The sequence below is a fragment of the Montipora capricornis genome, chromosome 14 (assembly GCF_036669925.1).
Source record: "Montipora capricornis isolate CH-2021 chromosome 14, ASM3666992v2, whole genome shotgun sequence".
NCBI classification, from domain to species: domain Eukaryota; kingdom Metazoa; phylum Cnidaria; class Anthozoa; order Scleractinia; family Acroporidae; genus Montipora; species Montipora capricornis.
Window position 1 is genome coordinate 26,508,364 of NC_090896.1, and position 7,050 is coordinate 26,515,413.

The 7,050-nt window shown below is 36.6% G+C and overlaps 1 pseudogene; it reads right to left on the minus strand.

Annotated features, from left to right (window-relative positions):
* LOC138031811 (lactadherin-like) overlaps positions 1-7,050 on the minus strand; it is a 90,642-nt pseudogene that overhangs the window by 17,786 nt on the left and 65,806 nt on the right.

The following is a 7,050-nucleotide window of genomic DNA, read 5'->3' on the forward strand; positions in this document are numbered from 1 at the left end:
TTTCTTCTATTGAAAAACTCATTGCCTAACTAGCGGATTGTACGGTAAATTTCACACGAAAAACCGACACCGCGTGAATCACGAAGCGATGAGTGCGATATCGGTTTTTCGAGTGAAATTTACTTTGGAATTCACTAGTTTGGCATTGAATTTTTCTTGAATCGCGTGAGTTTTAAAAGAAAACAAGCGCACCCTCAACGGGCGAATGGAAAAGTAAAAAAGCATTTCGGAGTCAAGTGCCAGTGAATAGCCCTGGTGAAAAACCTCAGAGGATCCTTGAAGATCTTCAAGGATCCTTAAAGATCCTCAAGGACCTGCAAAAGATCTTTGAAGATGAGGATCTTTCAAGGATCCTTGAAGGATCTTTGAAAGTTCTTTAAAGATCTTCAATTGCAATTAGGAGTTGTAAAGATCCCAAAAGAGCCAGTGAGGATCCTGTGAGGATCTTACAAAGATCCTAGTGAGAGTAAGTTTCAAAATCTTGGTAAGGATCCTTACAGATCCTCAAGAATTCTTTGAGGATCTTCCAAGGATCTTAAAAGGATCTTTTAACTGATCTTGAAAAGATCTTTATTAAGATCTTTGAAGATCCTTGATAAATCCTCTATTAATCTTTAAGGATCTTTCAAAGATCTTTGGAAAGATCTTTGTAATCTAATCAAAGAGATCTTTCAAAGATCTTCATGACATCCTTGAGGATCTTCACGGATCTTGATAAAGATCTTTTCAAGAACAGTCAAAGGATCTTTTTAGGATCCTTGAGAGATCCTCAAACAATTCTCGAGGATCTTTTAGGATCTTTATAAAGATCCTTTGAGGATCAATCAAAGGATCTCCTTAGGATCTATGAAAGATCCTCAAGGAATTCTTGAGGACCTTAACGGGATTTCTATCAGCATCCTTAAAGATCCTTAAAGGTCTAAGACAGATGTTTGGGGGAACTCAGTAATTGCAATAAATTAGTTACCATTGCATCTTTAAAGGGGGTTCTTGAACACCATTAGGATTTTAAAGGGATTCATCTTAAAGATCTTTTTGGGATTTTTTTAAAGGATCTTTTTTGGGAGTCTTCAAAAGCTTTAGGGAGAACCTGTCGATGCCTCAATTAAATAATGTCCTGTACCTTTTTTGTCTCAAGAATTAGGATCTTTTTAGGATTATTAAAGGTTGTGACTGTCGAAACTGAGAAATAATCTAAAGGAGTAAAGGAGTTCATTTATACCAATAAATAGAAAAATCAGTGAAAAAAAAACCCAATTGCGTTATGTTACACGATACCTTATTAGATTTTATCAATATAGTCTGACAAAAGAATCATTTTATTAAAATTTTATTAAATGACAATGGGTTAATTAAGTGACAAGAACCGGAACGCAAAACATCACTAAAGAAAGTGCTATTGCTCTTGTTTATACAAGGATCATTACTTCATTGTCTAGCCAAAAAAGGTTTATACAAATAAACCAATTGTTTGTTCTATAAGAGATTGTTTACTTATTTACATGCACTAACTTAAAATGAAGTTAACATTAAGTTGCATGTCCAGTCTGAAAACATTGTAACCTGACCGTCAGCTCATCTATCCCAGTTATAATTTGAAGAAAACCATCGTCCAAAACTTGGAAACGGAAGTGAAGTGGGAGCAATGGGTGACGCATGTTCTGTCTCACTTCACTGAGATTACTAAAACTTAAACTTTCTCAAAGCAAGCTTCACTTGATGACCTTCGAATGACTTCCTTCACTTTTCAGTATGGCGTTTGTTCTTGAACCAGCGGGAAAAACCCTTAAACGATCCCCTCGAACATCATTGAAGATCAGCCATCTTGGATTTGAGCCGCTCTGGTCAGCAGTAGGCCAGCACCAAAAATTGCGGGCTCACACCAGCCACAGATCGATGGCGGTTATTTCGATTTTCGGTTTACTGCAAGTCCTTATCATATTTTAGTTCTTGTACAATGTAAAATGCTTGTCCACTGGATGGAATTGCTGATAATAACTCACCTAAAGAGGTAAGCGTTGGATAAAACAATTTTGATGCTAATTCCATGGGCTTTTGTCCTATAAATCAAAGTGCAAGTAATGTTCTATAATTTATAAGCTTAATACAAAGTGCGGGCGTTGTAACGTTTTGTGAAGTGTCTTTCTGTTTACAAATAACGAAGCTTGTAGTGGAAGGTTTTCATAATCCTTCAGAAAAATAACCGACAAAAAGCGAAGCCAACGAAATGGACATTCACATCGAATTTAATTATCCCGGTTTAAAACGCAAAAGAACGCTTGATTTAGTTACATTGAGTCTGATCTGAGTGTTCCTACATAAACAGCCAAATGTTGACACTTCCATTGGGTGCAGAGATTTCTTCTGGGATATGATGCATGAAATTTCATGATAAGTGGTCTGTAATTGGTGACCAAAGTCCACGATATTCTGTTATGTAAGCAATGAGAACCCAGATTCAAAAAAAATATATATGCTTCTTTTGTTTTAGACTCCATTGCTGTTGTACTCAAGTCACCATTAAACCACTGCAATGAGCTCTTTTTATAGCATTGTAGTCAAGTTGTCACTGCCTTGAATTTCTGAAGAGGTTGGAAAAAGACAATATAATACTATGTATCTTTAAATCGCATTGTCCAGAGGAAACCAAGCTTAGGTACAAAGCGAAAAAAATGTTGTAGTTACTCTAATCCTGTAAGCTAAGCTTAGGTTAGGTATTATTATGCAACAACTACAGTGATGGCAATGACGGTGTACAGAAATAAAACAGGAACCCACATATAAGAACTTTTACAAGTAAGAACGTTTTTGGCTAAGACAGTCCTATTTTAGCCTACAATTTTGAAATGGATTCTTATTTTGAGAAATTTAGTCAAACACTGAATACACAAATTTAACCCTTTAAGCCCCAAGGGGTTCCCCATTGACGAGTAAAATCGTCTGGCGTTAGACAGAGTAAAATCGTCTGGCGTTAGACAGAGTAAAATCTATAAGTGCCATTTGGCACTATCGGAGCTGAAAGGGTTAAACAGGGTCATAGTTTTTTCACGCTGTTAGCTTAATATAACAAGCTCTACCAGTACCATGTTTTCCCAGCAGCAACATAGTACCATTGTTTTAATGTTGCTTTAGTTTTGTTCTGTTTATCATGCAAAGCTTTGTACAAACTTCAGAAATGGCCCAAAATAGGCCATACCCACCAATGACAAAACCTCATTATTTTATTGTAAGAACCTGAGTACAGTCTGTAGCCTAGCCTTAGCCTACAGACTGTAGCTTGGAAAAACTTGGTTCTTACACTGTATAATTTATTCAGGTTTTTACCGTACCTTTATCAAGCAAATATTGTCACTGTAGTATTAAATATATGACTTACATGACTTGTTCTCAATGGAGGGAAAAAAATAATAATTAGTGTGGGGTTGCAACTGCTGTAATAGAAGGGCTGGAAGCAAAAACCTAGTAAGTGACAATGTTTGGCCAACTTTTAGTGCTCAAAACTAGCCCACATTTTGCAGGTTGACTGGAAATGAACTTAAGAACATTGCTCTGGTAATCTTTTATGCAATTTGAGCTTTATTTTCAAGAAATAAGCTATGCAAAAATACCATTGGCTTCATGTTTGAAAACAATGGAATCAGAGAAGCGGCACTTACCTTTCATTGTTCCATTAAAATTTAATGGCATTTATAAACTAATATAACTGTGTGTCGATAGCTCAACTGAATGATATGCACAGCAAAGTACACGACAGGTCGGTGGTTTGAGCCACTGATCAGAGTTATTTATTTAATTTTTTGTGCATGTCTCATGTAACTTAAATTTAACAAAGATCGATAAAATCGCAGAGAAAATCAAGAAAAGAAAAACGAGAGAGACATCTCTGTGCAAACAAAAGAAAAATAATAAGTCTGATCGGTGGCTCAAACCACCAAGCTGCTGTGTACTTCGCTGTGCGCATCATTCGGATGAGCTACCGACGCATACAGTTGCATAAAGCTTGTGCTATTAAATTTTAATCAAACAATGAAAGGTAGGTGTTGCTTTGCTGATTCCGTTGCTTTCAAATGCGAAGCCAATAGTATTTTTGCATAGTTTATTTCTTGAAAAAAAGCTCAATTCGGATAAAAACAATACCAGGGCAATGTAAGTTCATTTCCAGTCAACTTGCAAAATAGACCGTTTTTGCTTGTACATTTTGTTTTCCCAATACAGATTATGTCATAATACTCAGGAGGTTAATTGGTCCTTTCTTTTTTCTTTTGTATGTAAATCCAGCCAGCCCCGTTTACGGGGATCAACCCCGATCAAAATTGGATTGATGATGAGGCAGACATATTCATGCTTGCATGCACTCTTTTTAATGAGCAAAAACAAGGACTAATCCTCCTGAGTATTATCACATGATTTGTATTGGGAAAACAAAATGTACAAGAGAAAAAGGTCTATTTAGGCTAGTTTTGTGCAAAACTAAAAATTGACCAAAAATTGTCACTTACTAGGTTTTTGTTTCCAGCCCTACATTATTGTATCCTTAATCTCCATTTTTTTTATGATTTTGACAATGACAAACACATCTATGCAAATAAAGAAAGTTTAAATGATGTTTGTGCCATAATTATTGTTGTTGTTGTTGTTGTTCACGGTAGTTAATAGGAATTGGCCATTTCCAAATTCACTTTAAATTAGCATGTTTCAGATTTTCCATATGACATCCTGGCACTTATCTTAACCGTGAGGTGAATCAAAGCCATAATTGGTAGTAATCTTGGTTCTTTAATGGAGCCACAAACATCCTTGAAGATCATTGGTAAGAATACTGAATATACCCAAAATAATCACAAAGATCTTGACAAGATCCTCAAGGATAGATTAGGATCTTTGAAGATCTTTGGTAAGATTATTGAAGATCCTTACAGATCTTTGGTAAGATTCATAAAGATCTACAAAGATCTTAACAAGATCCTCAAAGGATCTTTTAAAATAATAAAGATCCTTGAGGATTTTTTTTAAATTCCTTGGTAACATTCAGGAAAGATCCACAAAGATCTTAACAAGATCCTCAAAAGATCTTTTAAAATCCTTGAAGATCCTTAAAGATCCTCAAGGATCTTTGGCAAGATTCTTGAGGATCCTCAAGGATCTTGGCAAGATCCTTGAGGATCTTTAAGGATCTTGGCCGAGATCCTTGAGGATCTTTGCAAGGAATTTTAAGGATCTTTTCTAAGATCTTTATTAGGATCCTTGAAGATCTTTATGACGATCTTTGAAGATCCTTAAAGATCCTTTGAAGATTTTCACCAGGGAGGAATCACGCTAAAATTAGAAACTGTCATCACGGTCATGAAACTTTGTCAGTTCAAGGTCGAAAAAGATTTTTATTGATGTACTTTGTTCCACTTTATCTCTGAAAAAGAGATCATTTACATTTCATTGAAACACGCCAGCTTGGCTTGGAACAAGAATCGGCAGAATACGGCAATGCAATCAAGAAAAGAAACGTCAAACAAGATCCGTTCCAACAAATTACCTTAGTTTAGGTGATTTAAAAAAACTTCTGAAAACACAAGCTAGTGACATTTCTCCCTAATTTTACGACAACTCAAGAATTACGTGTTTATAACATAAGGGCACAATTTTCTTGTCACTGTCGAGGCTGATCGAAAACAGGAGCACTTGTTTGCTCGCATTTTAGAGCAAAACAAACAAACGAACAAATCAACAATTTTTTTATGTCCAAAAGAGTACATATAATTGTTATTTTATTCCAGTTGACAATAAAAGTTTAAGTTTCATTCCTAAACAAAGGTAAAGCCGATAAAATAACTTTTTAAAATAGCATCCGTAAAAATAACAAACGGTTTAGCGCCCAAAGGAAGAATTTTTGGAGTAATTTCTTCCACCAAGTTCGAACTGGTATTCTGTTTTGTACTTGTCGTTCTCTTTCTCTGTCCTTTGTTTCTGTTGTAGTCATAGGTCCTCCAGGCACCATGCAACCTTATCAGAGCTTCTAAAGATATGCCAAAAATTTCAATACAGAGAAAATAAGCAGTTCTAAACAAACAAACAAAAAAACACTCAGCTTTAAGTTTATATCCCTCCGATACTTGACTTGAATAGGCCACTTCGGAAAATACCGTAATAGTCTTTGTTTGTCCCCCCAAATTTTGCATCAGCATTGTTTCCAGTTTCTCTTGGGACTTACAACGGTCCCAAGAGAAAACAAAACAAATGCTTATGCCAAATGTGGGGTAACAAACAAAGAGTATTATGGTATTTTCCGAAGTGGCCTATGCATGACTGCGTAGCTACCAGTGTGGACGACAGCTATCATGATACGTCACACTGGATTGAGACCAGCAAAAAATGCAAAAGAAAACATTTTCCGAACCGTTTTCCACCTGAACTCGAGTAGCCGCGTCGAGCAACAGAAAGCGTGCGAAAAATGAAGCCTCGTTTATGTTTAGATGAGTTAACCTGGGTTGAGCCTGCAATACAATCTAAACTAGTACCTTGTCAGCGGTCAAAAATACCTAACCTCGGGCTTGAGCCCGCGATATAATTACGTGATACTGGTACATACGTCCGTACGTACACCTATCCATGTATGCCAATGTGACCAGTATCATGCTAGTTTACAGTATACATCTTTGATATTGGACATGCATGTTTTGATCAATCGACACCGGGTATTGCTTGTACCCGCAATATGGTCACCTGATACTGGTCAGCCGATACCTTGTTTTGACAGGTACAATCAAATACGATTGTATTCGATTGTACCTGTCGAAACAACGTATCGGCTGACCAGTATCACGTGACCATATTGCGGGTACAAGCTAATAGCTCGCCGAGGTCATCTCTATGCCCGGTGCGCTTTATGACAAACTTGTATGGAACTTTGTTTATGCAGTCCTCTGGTTGCTAGCTGTGGTTTGTGAATTGAGCCTGGATTCCAGCGTCTTTAAGTAACCTCTTAACCGTTTCCCCCTGCATTTTGTGAGCCACTGGGCAATTTCCATACCAAACTGCAACATGTGTTAAAAATAT